The sequence below is a fragment of the Patagioenas fasciata genome, unplaced genomic scaffold, assembly GCF_037038585.1.
Source record: "Patagioenas fasciata isolate bPatFas1 unplaced genomic scaffold, bPatFas1.hap1 Unplaced_9, whole genome shotgun sequence".
Classification (NCBI taxonomy): domain Eukaryota; kingdom Metazoa; phylum Chordata; class Aves; order Columbiformes; family Columbidae; genus Patagioenas; species Patagioenas fasciata.
The window spans coordinates 334,288-352,294 of NW_027288811.1; positions in this window are offsets into that span (position 1 = coordinate 334,288).

The following is an 18,007-nucleotide window of genomic DNA, read 5'->3' on the forward strand; positions in this document are numbered from 1 at the left end:
GCCGAAGAAGGCAAAAGGCGAGGTTTCCGGCGCTATCTCCTTCTCTCCCCAGAGCTAGTCGCGCAAAGCAAGCCGCTAAGCCGGCGACCGGCAAGAGAGCTACAACGAAGCATGCCGAACGGAGAAAATAGCAGCAGCTCATCTGTTCACACCTTGTTTCTGCCATGTGCTTGAACGCCAAGACGTTCGCGCTTCTGTGAGATGAAAGACGTCCTTCTGCATATGTGGTTGCTCACACCGGTGCACTTGTTAGTGTATCCATTCAGTCCTGGGCTGCGGGGCATTCAGAAGTGGCTCTGTGGAGACGTCTGCATAGAGGCAGCTGTCAGAACACGCACACTCGATTGTTCACCAAAACATATGCAGACGCGTCCTTAGCCTGTAGATTTGGATGCACAGAGTTCCCTGTGTTCGCAAGAGACAAGGGAATCGCGTCTGTGCGCACAGAAGCAATAGCGGACCGTTTCCCTCGGAGTGAACGCGAAAGAGCCGTCTATATACTCGCAGACACGCGAACGTGCCTCAATGCGGTCACAGAGGCAGCAGCTTTTGCACAGATGCTCCTGGTGATTCTGGCACTTTCCAGGCACACTCCTGAAAGTCGCGCACACTGCTGTTCACTCGCTAAACGACCTCTTGGGAAACACGTCTCCGGTCGACGGACCGCTCAGATTGCTTCTCGTGTAACTGTGAACTGTGTCAGCGCAGGGAATCCGTCTCTGTTGAGCAGATGTCAATCCTGCCTCGCTTTTGCTTTGTTGCCTCTACCAAGATGATTTCCCGTTTCTCTCTTCACTGGAGCAGGCAGACACAGCCAACGCACATCAAGTGTCAAGAGACACGCTCTGCTGAGCTCAACGCTTGTGCAGATGCACATGTGCGACGAAGTCAACACACGTGCTTGTGGAGAGAAAGAAAGGGACTCCCAGGCGTGTGGAGCGACGGGGAGAAAGAGCGGGCGCTGAGGAACACAGTTTCAAACAGACTGTCTCCACACAAACAGGCACCTGTCTGCAGGTATCCTAGATCTTGATTCTTGAACTTGAGGAAACACGCGTCTGAGCAAAACTCCCAAACGCTTCCAGGAAAGACACAGGCTCTCCCACAAGCACACAAGTGTTTGCCCTCAGCTATAGATCAGGGACAAGCCTGTGAAGAGATGCCCTGCTATTCTTTCGCCTTATGGCATCATGTGTTTCGTTCCTCTTGGAGATCGATTGTTAAACGTCTTTCCTAGGGCGACTGTGAAGCATTTGCCAGCGGAGGAGAAGTAGCACGGAGCAGCATTCAGTACTGCCTACGAGTGTCTTTGCTACCCTACTAGCGGAGCTCCAAGAACAGGCACACGTCTTCAGGTACCTTCCAAATGTGGATTCCCCTGCAGCCCCGTAGGCGGGCGTGCAGTACGCCAACCGTCAGCGGACGTTTTTCCCCTCAAGCCTGTCAGGACGTTGCTCGTCCGTCTTTCCCTCAATAGATGGGAGTAGGCGCGCTTGCGGATGTGTGCGTGTGTGTGGCCACGCGTTTGCTTAGGCATCAGTGTGTGAAAAGGTAGGTGCTTTTCTCTAGCTGCGTGTGCGTGCACGTGGTGCTGGGTGCACATCCCTGGGTGCTCGTGGAAAGGTTTCTGCATGGTTTTCGCTGAGGAATCGTGTGTGTGCACATGGACAAAGAGAAGGCGCAGCAACCAGGTTCCAGCGCCGAAGAAGGCAAAAGGCGAGGTTTCCGGCGCTATCTCCTTCTCTCCCCAGAGCTAGTCGCGCAAAGCAAGCCGCTAAGCCGGCGACCGGCAAGAGAGCTACAACGAAGCATGCCGAACGGAGAAAATAGCAGCAGCTCATCTGTTCACACCTTGTTTCTGCCATGTGCTTGAACGCCAAGACGTTTGCGCTTCTGTGAGATGAAAGACGTCCTTCTGCATATGTGGTTGCTCACACCGGTGCACTTGTTAGTGTATCCATTCAGTCCTGGGCTGCGGGGCATTCAGAAGTGGCTCTGTGGAGACGTCTGCATAGAGGCAGCTGTCAGAACACGCACACTCGATTGTTCACCAAAACATATGCAGACGCGTCCTTAGCCTGTAGATTTGGATGCACAGAGTTCCCTGTGTTCGCAAGAGACAAGGGAATCGCGTCTGTGCGCACAGAAGCAATAGCGGACCGTTTCCCTCGGAGTGAACGCGAAAGAGCCGTCTATATACTCGCAGACACGCGAACGTGCCTCAATGCGGTCACAGAGGCAGCAGCTTTTGCACAGATGCTCCTGGTGATTCTGGCACTTTCCAGGCACACTCCTGAAAGTCGCGCACACTGCTGTTCACTCGCTAAACGACCTCTTGGGAAACACGTCTCCGGTCGACGGACCGCTCAGATTGCTTCTCGTGTAACTGTGAACTGTGTCAGCGCAGGGAATCCGTCTCTGTTGAGCAGATGTCAATCCTGCCTCGCTTTTGCTTTGTTGCCTCTACCAAGATGATTTCCCGTTTCTCTCTTCACTGGAGCAGGCAGACACAGCCAACGCACATCAAGTGTCAAGAGACACGCTCTGCTGAGCTCAACGCTTGTGCAGATGCACATGTGCGACGAAGTCAACACACGTGCTTGTGGAGAGAAAGAAAGGGACTCCCAGGCGTGTGGAGCGACGGGGAGAAAGAGCGGGCGCTGAGGAACACAGTTTCAAACAGACTGTCTCCACACAAACAGGCACCTGTCTGCAGGTATCCTAGATCTTGATTCTTGAACTTGAGGAAACACGCGTCTGAGCAAAACTCCCAAACGCTTCCAGGAAAGACACAGGCTCTCCCACAAGCACACAAGTGTTTGCCCTCAGCTATAGATCAGGGACAAGCCTGTGAAGAGATGCCCTGCTATTCTTTCGCCTTATGGCATCATGTGTTTCGTTCCTCTTGGAGATCGATTGTTAAAGGTCTTTCCTCGGGCGACTGTGAAGCATTTGCCAGCGGAGGAGAAGTAGCACGGAGCAGCATTCAGTACTGCCTACGAGTGTCTTTGCTACCCTACTAGCGGAGCTCCAAGAACAGGCACACATCTTCAGGTACCTTCCAAATGTGGATTCCCCTGCAGCCCCGTAGGCGGGCGTGCAGTACGCCAACCGTCAACGGACGTTTTTCCCCTCAAGCCTGTCAGGACGTTGCTCGTCCGTCTTTCCCTCAATAGATGGGAGTAGGCGCGCTTGCGGATGTGTGCGTGTGTGTGGCCACGCGTTTGCTTAGGCATCAGTGTGTGAAAAGGTAGGTGCTTTTCTCTAGCTGCGTGTGCGTGCACGTGGTGCTGGGTGCACATCCCTGGGTGCTCGTGGAAAGGTTTCTGCATGGTTTTCGCTGAGGAATCGTGTGTGTGCACATGGACAAAGAGAAGGCGCAGCAACCAGGTTCCAGCGCCGAAGAAGGCAAAAGGCGAGGTTTCCGGCGCTATCTCCTTCTCTCCCCAGAGCTAGTCGCGCAAAGCAAGCCGCTAAGCCGGCGACCGGCAAGAGAGCTACAACGAAGCATGCCGAACGGAGAAAATAGCAGCAGCTCATCTGTTCACACCTTGTTTCTGCCATGTGCTTGAACGCCAAGACGTTCGCGCTTCTGTGAGATGAAAGACGTCCTTCTGCATATGTGGTTGCTCACACCGGTGCACTTGTTAGTGTATCCATTCAGTCCTGGGCTGCGGGGCATTCAGAAGTGGCTCTGTGGAGACGTCTGCATAGAGGCAGCTGTCAGAACACGCACACTCGATTGTTCACCAAAACATATGCAGACGCGTCCTTAGCCTGTAGATTTGGATGCACAGAGTTCCCTGTGTTCGCAAGAGACAAGGGAATCGCGTCTGTGCGCACAGAAGCAATAGCGGACCGTTTCCCTCGGAGTGAACGCGAAAGAGCCGTCTATATACTCGCAGACACGCGAACGTGCCTCAATGCGGTCACAGAGGCAGCAGCTTTTGCACAGATGCTCCTGGTGATTCTGGCACTTTCCAGGCACACTCCTGAAAGTCGCGCACACTGCTGTTCACTCGCTAAACGACCTCTTGGGAAACACGTCTCCGGTCGACGGACCGCTCAGATTGCTTCTCGTGTAACTGTGAACTGTGTCAGCGCAGGGAATCCGTCTCTGTTGAGCAGATGTCAATCCTGCCTCGCTTTTGCTTTGTTGCCTCTACCAAGATGATTTTTCGTTTCTCTCTTCACTGGAGCAGGCAGACACAGCCAACGCACATCAAGTGTCAAGAGACACGCTCTGCTGAGCTCAACGCTTGTGCAGATGCACATGTGCGACGAAGTCAACACACGTGCTTGTGGAGAGAAAGAAAGGGACTCCCAGGCGTGTGGAGCGACGGGGAGAAAGAGCGGGCGCTGAGGAACACAGTTTCAAACAGACTGTCTCCACACAAACAGGCACCTGTCTGCAGGTATCCTAGATCTTGATTCTTGAACTTGAGGAAACACGCGTCTGAGCAAAACTCCCAAACGCTTCCAGGAAAGACACAGGCTCTCCCACAAGCACACAAGTGTTTGCCCTCAGCTATAGATCAGGGACAAGCCTGTGAAGAGATGCCCTGCTATTCTTTCGCCTTATGGCATCATGTGTTTCGTTCCTCTTGGAGATCGATTGTTAAACGTCTTTCCTCGGGCGACTGTGAAGCATTTGCCAGCGGAGGAGAAGTAGCACGGAGCAGCATTCAGTACTGCCTACGAGTGTCTTTGCTACCCTACTAGCGGAGCTCCAAGAACAGGCACACATCTTCAGGTACCTTCCAAATGTGGATTCCCCTGCAGCCCCGTAGGCGGGCGTGCAGTACGCCAACCGTCAACGGACGTTTTTCCCCTCAAGCCTGTCAGGACGTTGCTCGTCCGTCTTTCCCTCAATAGATGGGAGTAGGCGCGCTTGCGGATGTGTGCGTGTGTGTGGCCACGCGTTTGCTTAGGCATCAGTGTGTGAAAAGGTAGGTGCTTTTCTCTAGCTGCGTGTGCGTGCACGTGGTGCTGGGTGCACATCCCTGGGTGCTCGTGGAAAGGTTTCTGCATGGTTTTCGCTGAGGAATCGTGTGTGTGCACATGGACAAAGAGAAGGCGCAGCAACCAGGTTCCAGCGCCGAAGAAGGCAAAAGGCGAGGTTTCCGGCGCTATCTCCTTCTCTCCCCAGAGCTAGTCGCGCAAAGCAAGCCGCTAAGCCGGCGACCGGCAAGAGAGCTACAACGAAGCATGCCGAACGGAGAAAATAGCAGCAGCTCATCTGTTCACACCTTGTTTCTGCCATGTGCTTGAACGCCAAGACGTTCGCGCTTCTGTGAGATGAAAGACGTCCTTCTGCATATGTGGTTGCTCACACCGGTGCACTTGTTAGTGTATCCATTCAGTCCTGGGCTGCGGGGCATTCAGAAGTGGCTCTGTGGAGACGTCTGCATAGAGGCAGCTGTCAGAACACGCACACTCGATTGTTCACCAAAACATATGCAGACGCGTCCTTAGCCTGTAGATTTGGATGCACAGAGTTCCCTGTGTTCGCAAGAGACAAGGGAATCGCGTCTGTGCGCACAGAAGCAATAGCGGACCGTTTCCCTCGGAGTGAACGCGAAAGAGCCGTCTATATACTCGCAGACACGCGAACGTGCCTCAATGCGGTCACAGAGGCAGCAGCTTTTGCACAGATGCTCCTGGTGATTCTGGCACTTTCCAGGCACACTCCTGAAAGTCGCGCACACTGCTGTTCACTCGCTAAACGACCTCTTGGGAAACACGTCTCCGGTCGACGGACCGCTCAGATTGCTTCTCGTGTAACTGTGAACTGTGTCAGCGCAGGGAATCCGTCTCTGTTGAGCAGATGTCAATCCTGCCTCGCTTTTGCTTTGTTGCCTCTACCAAGATGATTTCCCGTTTCTCTCTTCACTGGAGCAGGCAGACACAGCCAACGCACATCAAGTGTCAAGAGACACGCTCTGCTGAGCTCAACGCTTGTGCAGATGCACATGTGCGACGAAGTCAACACACGTGCTTGTGGAGAGAAAGAAAGGGACTCCCAGGCGTGTGGAGCGACGGGGAGAAAGAGCGGGCGCTGAGGAACACAGTTTCAAACAGACTGTCTCCACACAAACAGGCACCTGTCTGCAGGTATCCTAGATCTTGATTCTTGAACTTGAGGAAACACGCGTCTGAGCAAAACTCCCAAACGCTTCCAGGAAAGACACAGGCTCTCCCACAAGCACACAAGTGTTTGCCCTCAGCTATAGATCAGGGACAAGCCTGTGAAGAGATGCCCTGCTATTCTTTCGCCTTATGGCATCATGTGTTTCGTTCCTCTTGGAGATCGATTGTTAAACGTCTTTCCTAGGGCGACTGTGAAGCATTTGCCAGCGGAGGAGAAGTAGCACGGAGCAGCATTCAGTACTGCCTACGAGTGTCTTTGCTACCCTACTAGCGGAGCTCCAAGAACAGGCACACATCTTCAGGTACCTTCCAAATGTGGATTCCCCTGCAGCCCCGTAGGCGGGCGTGCAGTACGCCAACCGTCAACGGACGTTTTTCCCCTCAAGCCTGTCAGGACGTTGCTCGTCCGTCTTTCCCTCAATAGATGGGAGTGGGCGCGCTTGCGGATGTGTGCGTGGCCACGCGTTTGCTTAGGCATCAGTGTGTGAAAAGGTAGGTGCTTTTCTCTAGCTGCGTGTGCGTGCACGTGGTGCTGGGTGCACATCCCTGGGTGCTCGTGGAAAGGTTTCTACATGGTTTTCGCTGAGGAATCGTGTGTGTGCACATGGACAAAGAGAAGGCGCAGCAACCAGGTTCCAGCGCCGAAGAAGGCAAAAGGCGAGGTTTCCGGCGCTATCTCCTTCTCTCCCCAGAGCTAGTCGCGCAAAGCAAGCCGCTAAGCCGGCGACCGGCAAGAGAGCTACAACGAAGCATGCCGAACGGAGAAAATAGCAGCAGCTCATCTGTTCACACCTTGTTTCTGCCATGTGCTTGAACGCCAAGACGTTCGCGCTTCTGTGAGATGAAAGACGTCCTTCTGCATATGTGGTTGCTCACACCGGTGCACTTGTTAGTGTATCCATTCAGTCCTGGGCTGCGGGGCATTCAGAAGTGGCTCTGTGGAGACGTCTGCATAGAGGCAGCTGTCAGAACACGCACACTCGATTGTTCACCAAAACATATGCAGACGCGTCCTTAGCCTGTAGATTTGGATGCACAGAGTTCCCTGTGTTCGCAAGAGACAAGGGAATCGCGTCTGTGCGCACAGAAGCAATAGCGGACCGTTTCCCTCGGAGTGAACGCGAAAGAGCCGTCTATATACTCGCAGACACGCGAACGTGCCTCAATGCGGTCACAGAGGCAGCAGCTTTTGCACAGATGCTCCTGGTGATTCTGGCACTTTCCAGGCACACTCCTGAAAGTCGCGCACACTGCTGTTCACTCGCTAAACGACCTCTTGGGAAACACGTCTCCGGTCGACGGACCGCTCAGATTGCTTCTCGTGTAACTGTGAACTGTGTCAGCGCAGGGAATCCGTCTCTGTTGAGCAGATGTCAATCCTGCCTCGCTTTTGCTTTGTTGCCTCTACCAAGATGATTTCCCGTTTCTCTCTTCACTGGAGCAGGCAGACACAGCCAACGCACATCAAGTGTCAAGAGACACGCTCTGCTGAGCTCAACGCTTGTGCAGATGCACATGTGCGACGAAGTCAACACACGTGCTTGTGGAGAGAAAGAAAGGGACTCCCAGGCGTGTGGAGCGACGGGGAGAAAGAGCGGGCGCTGAGGAACACAGTTTCAAACAGACTGTCTCCACACAAACAGGCACCTGTCTGCAGGTATCCTAGATCTTGATTCTTGAACTTGAGGAAACACGCGTCTGAGCAAAACTCCCAAACGCTTCCAGGAAAGACACAGGCTCTCCCACAAGCACACAAGTGTTTGCCCTCAGCTATAGATCAGGGACAAGCCTGTGAAGAGATGCCCTGCTATTCTTTCGCCTTATGGCATCATGTGTTTCGTTCCTCTTGGAGATCGATTGTTAAACGTCTTTCCTAGGGCGACTGTGAAGCATTTGCCAGCGGAGGAGAAGTAGCACGGAGCAGCATTCAGTACTGCCTACGAGTGTCTTTGCTACCCTACTAGCGGAGCTCCAAGAACAGGCACACGTCTTCAGGTACCTTCCAAATGTGGATTCCCCTGCAGCCCCGTAGGCGGGCGTGCAGTACGCCAACCGTCAGCGGACGTTTTTCCCCTCAAGCCTGTCAGGACGTTGCTCGTCCGTCTTTCCCTCAATAGATGGGAGTAGGCGCGCTTGCGGATGTGTGCGTGTGTGTGGCCACGCGTTTGCTTAGGCATCAGTGTGTGAAAAGGTAGGTGCTTTTCTCTAGCTGCGTGTGCGTGCACGTGGTGCTGGGTGCACATCCCTGGGTGCTCGTGGAAAGGTTTCTGCATGGTTTTCGCTGAGGAATCGTGTGTGTGCACATGGACAAAGAGAAGGCGCAGCAACCAGGTTCCAGCGCCGAAGAAGGCAAAAGGCGAGGTTTCCGGCGCTATCTCCTTCTCTCCCCAGAGCTAGTCGCGCAAAGCAAGCCGCTAAGCCGGCGACCGGCAAGAGAGCTACAACGAAGCATGCCGAACGGAGAAAATAGCAGCAGCTCATCTGTTCACACCTTGTTTCTGCCATGTGCTTGAACGCCAAGACGTTTGCGCTTCTGTGAGATGAAAGACGTCCTTCTGCATATGTGGTTGCTCACACCGGTGCACTTGTTAGTGTATCCATTCAGTCCTGGGCTGCGGGGCATTCAGAAGTGGCTCTGTGGAGACGTCTGCATAGAGGCAGCTGTCAGAACACGCACACTCGATTGTTCACCAAAACATATGCAGACGCGTCCTTAGCCTGTAGATTTGGATGCACAGAGTTCCCTGTGTTCGCAAGAGACAAGGGAATCGCGTCTGTGCGCACAGAAGCAATAGCGGACCGTTTCCCTCGGAGTGAACGCGAAAGAGCCGTCTATATACTCGCAGACACGCGAACGTGCCTCAATGCGGTCACAGAGGCAGCAGCTTTTGCACAGATGCTCCTGGTGATTCTGGCACTTTCCAGGCACACTCCTGAAAGTCGCGCACACTGCTGTTCACTCGCTAAACGACCTCTTGGGAAACACGTCTCCGGTCGACGGACCGCTCAGATTGCTTCTCGTGTAACTGTGAACTGTGTCAGCGCAGGGAATCCGTCTCTGTTGAGCAGATGTCAATCCTGCCTCGCTTTTGCTTTGTTGCCTCTACCAAGATGATTTCCCGTTTCTCTCTTCACTGGAGCAGGCAGACACAGCCAACGCACATCAAGTGTCAAGAGACACGCTCTGCTGAGCTCAACGCTTGTGCAGATGCACATGTGCGACGAAGTCAACACACGTGCTTGTGGAGAGAAAGAAAGGGACTCCCAGGCGTGTGGAGCGACGGGGAGAAAGAGCGGGCGCTGAGGAACACAGTTTCAAACAGACTGTCTCCACACAAACAGGCACCTGTCTGCAGGTATCCTAGATCTTGATTCTTGAACTTGAGGAAACACGCGTCTGAGCAAAACTCCCAAACGCTTCCAGGAAAGACACAGGCTCTCCCACAAGCACACAAGTGTTTGCCCTCAGCTATAGATCAGGGACAAGCCTGTGAAGAGATGCCCTGCTATTCTTTCGCCTTATGGCATCATGTGTTTCGTTCCTCTTGGAGATCGATTGTTAAAGGTCTTTCCTCGGGCGACTGTGAAGCATTTGCCAGCGGAGGAGAAGTAGCACGGAGCAGCATTCAGTACTGCCTACGAGTGTCTTTGCTACCCTACTAGCGGAGCTCCAAGAACAGGCACACATCTTCAGGTACCTTCCAAATGTGGATTCCCCTGCAGCCCCGTAGGCGGGCGTGCAGTACGCCAACCGTCAACGGACGTTTTTCCCCTCAAGCCTGTCAGGACGTTGCTCGTCCGTCTTTCCCTCAATAGATGGGAGTAGGCGCGCTTGCGGATGTGTGCGTGTGTGTGGCCACGCGTTTGCTTAGGCATCAGTGTGTGAAAAGGTAGGTGCTTTTCTCTAGCTGCGTGTGCGTGCACGTGGTGCTGGGTGCACATCCCTGGGTGCTCGTGGAAAGGTTTCTGCATGGTTTTCGCTGAGGAATCGTGTGTGTGCACATGGACAAAGAGAAGGCGCAGCAACCAGGTTCCAGCGCCGAAGAAGGCAAAAGGCGAGGTTTCCGGCGCTATCTCCTTCTCTCCCCAGAGCTAGTCGCGCAAAGCAAGCCGCTAAGCCGGCGACCGGCAAGAGAGCTACAACGAAGCATGCCGAACGGAGAAAATAGCAGCAGCTCATCTGTTCACACCTTGTTTCTGCCATGTGCTTGAACGCCAAGACGTTCGCGCTTCTGTGAGATGAAAGACGTCCTTCTGCATATGTGGTTGCTCACACCGGTGCACTTGTTAGTGTATCCATTCAGTCCTGGGCTGCGGGGCATTCAGAAGTGGCTCTGTGGAGACGTCTGCATAGAGGCAGCTGTCAGAACACGCACACTCGATTGTTCACCAAAACATATGCAGACGCGTCCTTAGCCTGTAGATTTGGATGCACAGAGTTCCCTGTGTTCGCAAGAGACAAGGGAATCGCGTCTGTGCGCACAGAAGCAATAGCGGACCGTTTCCCTCGGAGTGAACGCGAAAGAGCCGTCTATATACTCGCAGACACGCGAACGTGCCTCAATGCGGTCACAGAGGCAGCAGCTTTTGCACAGATGCTCCTGGTGATTCTGGCACTTTCCAGGCACACTCCTGAAAGTCGCGCACACTGCTGTTCACTCGCTAAACGACCTCTTGGGAAACACGTCTCCGGTCGACGGACCGCTCAGATTGCTTCTCGTGTAACTGTGAACTGTGTCAGCGCAGGGAATCCGTCTCTGTTGAGCAGATGTCAATCCTGCCTCGCTTTTGCTTTGTTGCCTCTACCAAGATGATTTTTCGTTTCTCTCTTCACTGGAGCAGGCAGACACAGCCAACGCACATCAAGTGTCAAGAGACACGCTCTGCTGAGCTCAACGCTTGTGCAGATGCACATGTGCGACGAAGTCAACACACGTGCTTGTGGAGAGAAAGAAAGGGACTCCCAGGCGTGTGGAGCGACGGGGAGAAAGAGCGGGCGCTGAGGAACACAGTTTCAAACAGACTGTCTCCACACAAACAGGCACCTGTCTGCAGGTATCCTAGATCTTGATTCTTGAACTTGAGGAAACACGCGTCTGAGCAAAACTCCCAAACGCTTCCAGGAAAGACACAGGCTCTCCCACAAGCACACAAGTGTTTGCCCTCAGCTATAGATCAGGGACAAGCCTGTGAAGAGATGCCCTGCTATTCTTTCGCCTTATGGCATCATGTGTTTCGTTCCTCTTGGAGATCGATTGTTAAACGTCTTTCCTCGGGCGACTGTGAAGCATTTGCCAGCGGAGGAGAAGTAGCACGGAGCAGCATTCAGTACTGCCTACGAGTGTCTTTGCTACCCTACTAGCGGAGCTCCAAGAACAGGCACACATCTTCAGGTACCTTCCAAATGTGGATTCCCCTGCAGCCCCGTAGGCGGGCGTGCAGTACGCCAACCGTCAACGGACGTTTTTCCCCTCAAGCCTGTCAGGACGTTGCTCGTCCGTCTTTCCCTCAATAGATGGGAGTAGGCGCGCTTGCGGATGTGTGCGTGTGTGTGGCCACGCGTTTGCTTAGGCATCAGTGTGTGAAAAGGTAGGTGCTTTTCTCTAGCTGCGTGTGCGTGCACGTGGTGCTGGGTGCACATCCCTGGGTGCTCGTGGAAAGGTTTCTGCATGGTTTTCGCTGAGGAATCGTGTGTGTGCACATGGACAAAGAGAAGGCGCAGCAACCAGGTTCCAGCGCCGAAGAAGGCAAAAGGCGAGGTTTCCGGCGCTATCTCCTTCTCTCCCCAGAGCTAGTCGCGCAAAGCAAGCCGCTAAGCCGGCGACCGGCAAGAGAGCTACAACGAAGCATGCCGAACGGAGAAAATAGCAGCAGCTCATCTGTTCACACCTTGTTTCTGCCATGTGCTTGAACGCCAAGACGTTCGCGCTTCTGTGAGATGAAAGACGTCCTTCTGCATATGTGGTTGCTCACACCGGTGCACTTGTTAGTGTATCCATTCAGTCCTGGGCTGCGGGGCATTCAGAAGTGGCTCTGTGGAGACGTCTGCATAGAGGCAGCTGTCAGAACACGCACACTCGATTGTTCACCAAAACATATGCAGACGCGTCCTTAGCCTGTAGATTTGGATGCACAGAGTTCCCTGTGTTCGCAAGAGACAAGGGAATCGCGTCTGTGCGCACAGAAGCAATAGCGGACCGTTTCCCTCGGAGTGAACGCGAAAGAGCCGTCTATATACTCGCAGACACGCGAACGTGCCTCAATGCGGTCACAGAGGCAGCAGCTTTTGCACAGATGCTCCTGGTGATTCTGGCACTTTCCAGGCACACTCCTGAAAGTCGCGCACACTGCTGTTCACTCGCTAAACGACCTCTTGGGAAACACGTCTCCGGTCGACGGACCGCTCAGATTGCTTCTCGTGTAACTGTGAACTGTGTCAGCGCAGGGAATCCGTCTCTGTTGAGCAGATGTCAATCCTGCCTCGCTTTTGCTTTGTTGCCTCTACCAAGATGATTTCCCGTTTCTCTCTTCACTGGAGCACGCAGACACAGCCAACGCACATCAAGTGTCAAGAGACACGCTCTGCTGAGCTCAACGCTTGTGCAGATGCACATGTGCGACGAAGTCAACACACGTGCTTGTGGAGAGAAAGAAAGGGACTCCCAGGCGTGTGGAGCGACGGGGAGAAAGAGCGGGCGCTGAGGAACACAGTTTCAAACAGACTGTCTCCACACAAACAGGCACCTGTCTGCAGGTATCCTAGATCTTGATTCTTGAACTTGAGGAAACACGCGTCTGAGCAAAACTCCCAAACGCTTCCAGGAAAGACACAGGCTCTCCCACAAGCACACAAGTGTTTGCCCTCAGCTATAGATCAGGGACAAGCCTGTGAAGAGATGCCCTGCTATTCTTTCGCCTTATGGCATCATGTGTTTCGTTCCTCTTGGAGATCGATTGTTAAACGTCTTTCCTAGGGCGACTGTGAAGCATTTGCCAGCGGAGGAGAAGTAGCACGGAGCAGCATTCAGTACTGCCTACGAGTGTCTTTGCTACCCTACTAGCGGAGCTCCAAGAACAGGCACACATCTTCAGGTACCTTCCAAATGTGGATTCCCCTGCAGCCCCGTAGGCGGGCGTGCAGTACGCCAACCGTCAACGGACGTTTTTCCCCTCAAGCCTGTCAGGACGTTGCTCGTCCGTCTTTCCCTCAATAGATGGGAGTGGGCGCGCTTGCGGATGTGTGCGTGGCCACGCGTTTGCTTAGGCATCAGTGTGTGAAAAGGTAGGTGCTTTTCTCTAGCTGCGTGTGCGTGCACGTGGTGCTGGGTGCACATCCCTGGGTGCTCGTGGAAAGGTTTCTACATGGTTTTCGCTGAGGAATCGTGTGTGTGCACATGGACAAAGAGAAGGCGCAGCAACCAGGTTCCAGCGCCGAAGAAGGCAAAAGGCGAGGTTTCCGGCGCTATCTCCTTCTCTCCCCAGAGCTAGTCGCGCAAAGCAAGCCGCTAAGCCGGCGACCGGCAAGAGAGCTACAACGAAGCATGCCGAACGGAGAAAATAGCAGCAGCTCATCTGTTCACACCTTGTTTCTGCCATGTGCTTGAACGCCAAGACGTTCGCGCTTCTGTGAGATGAAAGACGTCCTTCTGCATATGTGGTTGCTCACACCGGTGCACTTGTTAGTGTATCCATTCAGTCCTGGGCTGCGGGGCATTCAGAAGTGGCTCTGTGGAGACGTCTGCATAGAGGCAGCTGTCAGAACACGCACACTCGATTGTTCACCAAAACATATGCAGACGCGTCCTTAGCCTGTAGATTTGGATGCACAGAGTTCCCTGTGTTCGCAAGAGACAAGGGAATCGCGTCTGTGCGCACAGAAGCAATAGCGGACCGTTTCCCTCGGAGTGAACGCGAAAGAGCCGTCTATATACTCGCAGACACGCGAACGTGCCTCAATGCGGTCACAGAGGCAGCAGCTTTTGCACAGATGCTCCTGGTGATTCTGGCACTTTCCAGGCACACTCCTGAAAGTCGCGCACACTGCTGTTCACTCGCTAAACGACCTCTTGGGAAACACGTCTCCGGTCGACGGACCGCTCAGATTGCTTCTCGTGTAACTGTGAACTGTGTCAGCGCAGGGAATCCGTCTCTGTTGAGCAGATGTCAATCCTGCCTCGCTTTTGCTTTGTTGCCTCTACCAAGATGATTTCCCGTTTCTCTCTTCACTGGAGCAGGCAGACACAGCCAACGCACATCAAGTGTCAAGAGACACGCTCTGCTGAGCTCAACGCTTGTGCAGATGCACATGTGCGACGAAGTCAACACACGTGCTTGTGGAGAGAAAGAAAGGGACTCCCAGGCGTGTGGAGCGACGGGGAGAAAGAGCGGGCGCTGAGGAACACAGTTTCAAACAGACTGTCTCCACACAAACAGGCACCTGTCTGCAGGTATCCTAGATCTTGATTCTTGAACTTGAGGAAACACGCGTCTGAGCAAAACTCCCAAACGCTTCCAGGAAAGACACAGGCTCTCCCACAAGCACACAAGTGTTTGCCCTCAGCTATAGATCAGGGACAAGCCTGTGAAGAGATGCCCTGCTATTCTTTCGCCTTATGGCATCATGTCTTTCGTTCCTCTTGGAGATCGATTGTTAAACGTCTTTCCTCGGGCGACTGTGAAGCATTTGCCAGCGGAGGAGAAGTAGCACGGAGCAGCATTCAGTACTGCCTACGAGTGTCTTTGCTACCCTACTAGCGGAGCTCCAAGAACAGGCACACATCTTCAGGTACCTTCCAAATGTGGATTCCCCTGCAGCCCCGTAGGCGGGCGTGCAGTACGCCAACCGTCAACGGACGTTTTTCCCCTCAAGCCTGTCAGGACGTTGCTCGTCCGTCTTTCCCTCAATAGATGGGAGTAGGCGCGCTTGCGGATGTGTGCGTGTGTGTGGCCACGCGTTTGCTTAGGCATCAGTGTGTGAAAAGGTAGGTGCTTTTCTCTAGCTGCGTGTGCGTGCACGTGGTGCTGGGTGCACATCCCTGGGTGCTCGTGGAAAGGTTTCTGCATGGTTTTCGCTGAGGAATCGTGTGTGTGCACATGGACAAAGAGAAGGCGCAGCAACCAGGTTCCAGCGCCGAAGAAGGCAAAAGGCGAGGTTTCCGGCGCTATCTCCTTCTCTCCCCAGAGCTAGTCGCGCAAAGCAAGCCACTAAGCCGGCGACCGGCAAGAGAGCTACAACGAAGCATGCCGAACGGAGAAAATAGCAGCAGCTCATCTGTTCACACCTTGTTTCTGCCATGTGCTTGAACGCCAAGACGTTCGCGCTTCTGTGAGATGAAAGACGTCCTTCTGCATATGTGGTTGCTCACACCGGTGCACTTGTTAGTGTATCCATTCAGTCCTGGGCTGCGGGGCATTCAGAAGTGGCTCTGTGGAGACGTCTGCATAGAGGCAGCTGTCAGAACACGCACACTCGATTGTTCACCAAAACATATGCAGACGCGTCCTTAGCCTGTAGATTTGGATGCACAGAGTTCCCTGTGTTCGCAAGAGACAAGGGAATCGCGTCTGTGCGCACAGAAGCAATAGCGGACCGTTTCCCTCGGAGTGAACGCGAAAGAGCCGTCTATATACTCGCAGACACGCGAACGTGCCTCAATGCGGTCACAGAGGCAGCAGCTTTTGCACAGATGCTCCTGGTGATTCTGGCACTTTCCAGGCACACTCCTGAAAGTCGCGCACACTGCTGTTCACTCGCTAAACGACCTCTTGGGAAACACGTCTCCGGTCGACGGACCGCTCAGATTGCTTCTCGTGTAACTGTGAACTGTGTCAGCGCAGGGAATCCGTCTCTGTTGAGCAGATGTCAATCCTGCCTCGCTTTTGCTTTGTTGCCTCTACCAAGATGATTTCCCGTTTCTCTCTTCACTGGAGCAGGCAGACACAGCCAACGCACATCAAGTGTCAAGAGACACGCTCTGCTGAGCTCAACGCTTGTGCAGATGCACATGTGCGACGAAGTCAACACACGTGCTTGTGGAGAGAAAGAAAGGGACTCCCAGGCGTGTGGAGCGACGGGGAGAAAGAGCGGGCGCTGAGGAACACAGTTTCAAACAGACTGTCTCCACACAAACAGGCACCTGTCTGCAGGTATCCTAGATCTTGATTCTTGAACTTGAGGAAACACGCGTCTGAGCAAAACTCCCAAACGCTTCCAGGAAAGACACAGGCTCTCCCACAAGCACACAAGTGTTTGCCCTCAGCTATAGATCAGGGACAAGCCTGTGAAGAGATGCCCTGCTATTCTTTCGCCTTATGGCATCATGTGTTTCGTTCCTCTTGGAGATCGATTGTTAAACGTCTTTCCTAGGGCGACTGTGAAGCATTTGCCAGCGGAGGAGAAGTAGCACGGAGCAGCATTCAGTACTGCCTACGAGTGTCTTTGCTACCCTACTAGCGGAGCTCCAAGAACAGGCACACATCTTCAGGTACCTTCCAAATGTGGATTCCCCTGCAGCCCCGTAGGCGGGCGTGCAGTACGCCAACCGTCAACGGACGTTTTTCCCCTCAAGCCTGTCAGGACGTTGCTCGTCCGTCTTTCCCTCAATAGATGGGAGTAGGCGCGCTTGCGGATGTGTGCGTGTGTGTGGCCACGCGTTTGCTTAGGCATCAGTGTGTGAAAAGGTAGGTGCTTTTCTCTAGCTGCGTGTGCGTGCACGTGGTGCTGGGTGCACATCCCTGGGTGCTCGTGGAAAGGTTTCTGCATGGTTTTCGCTGAGGAATCGTGTGTGTGCACATGGACAAAGAGAAGGCGCAGCAACCAGGTTCCAGCGCCGAAGAAGGCAAAAGGCGAGGTTTCCGGCGCTATCTCCTTCTCTCCCCAGAGCTAGTCGCGCAAAGCAAGCCGCTAAGCCGGCGACCGGCAAGAGAGCTACAACGAAGCATGCCGAACGGAGAAAATAGCAGCAGCTCATCTGTTCACACCTTGTTTCTGCCATGTGCTTGAACGCCAAGACGTTCGCGCTTCTGTGAGATGAAAGACGTCCTTCTGCATATGTGGTTGCTCACACCGGTGCACTTGTTAGTGTATCCATTCAGTCCTGGGCTGCGGGGCATTCAGAAGTGGCTCTGTGGAGACGTCTGCATAGAGGCAGCTGTCAGAACACGCACACTCGATTGTTCACCAAAACATATGCAGACGCGTCCTTAGCCTGTAGATTTGGATGCACAGAGTTCCCTGTGTTCGCAAGAGACAAGGGAATCGCGTCTGTGCGCACAGAAGCAATAGCGGACCGTTTCCCTCGGAGTGAACGCGAAAGAGCCGTCTATATACTCGCAGACACGCGAACGTGCCTCAATGCGGTCACAGAGGCAGCAGCTTTTGCACAGATGCTCCTGGTGATTCTGGCACTTTCCAGGCACACTCCTGAAAGTCGCGCACACTGCTGTTCACTCGCTAAACGACCTCTTGGGAAACACGTCTCCGGTCGACGGACCGCTCAGATTGCTTCTCGTGTAACTGTGAACTGTGTCAGCGCAGGGAATCCGTCTCTGTTGAGCAGATGTCGATCCTGCCTCGCTTTTGCTTTGTTGCCTCTACCAAGATGATTTCCCGTTTCTCTCTTCACTGGAGCAGGCAGACACAGCCAACGCACATCAAGTGTCAAGAGACACGCTCTGCTGAGCTCAACGCTTGTGCAGATGCACATGTGCGACGAAGTCAACACACGTGCTTGTGGAGAGAAAGAAAGGGACTCCCAGGCGTGTGGAGCGACGGGGAGAAAGAGCGGGCGCTGAGGAACACAGTTTCAAACAGACTGTCTCCACACAAACAGGCACCTGTCTGCAGGTATCCTAGATC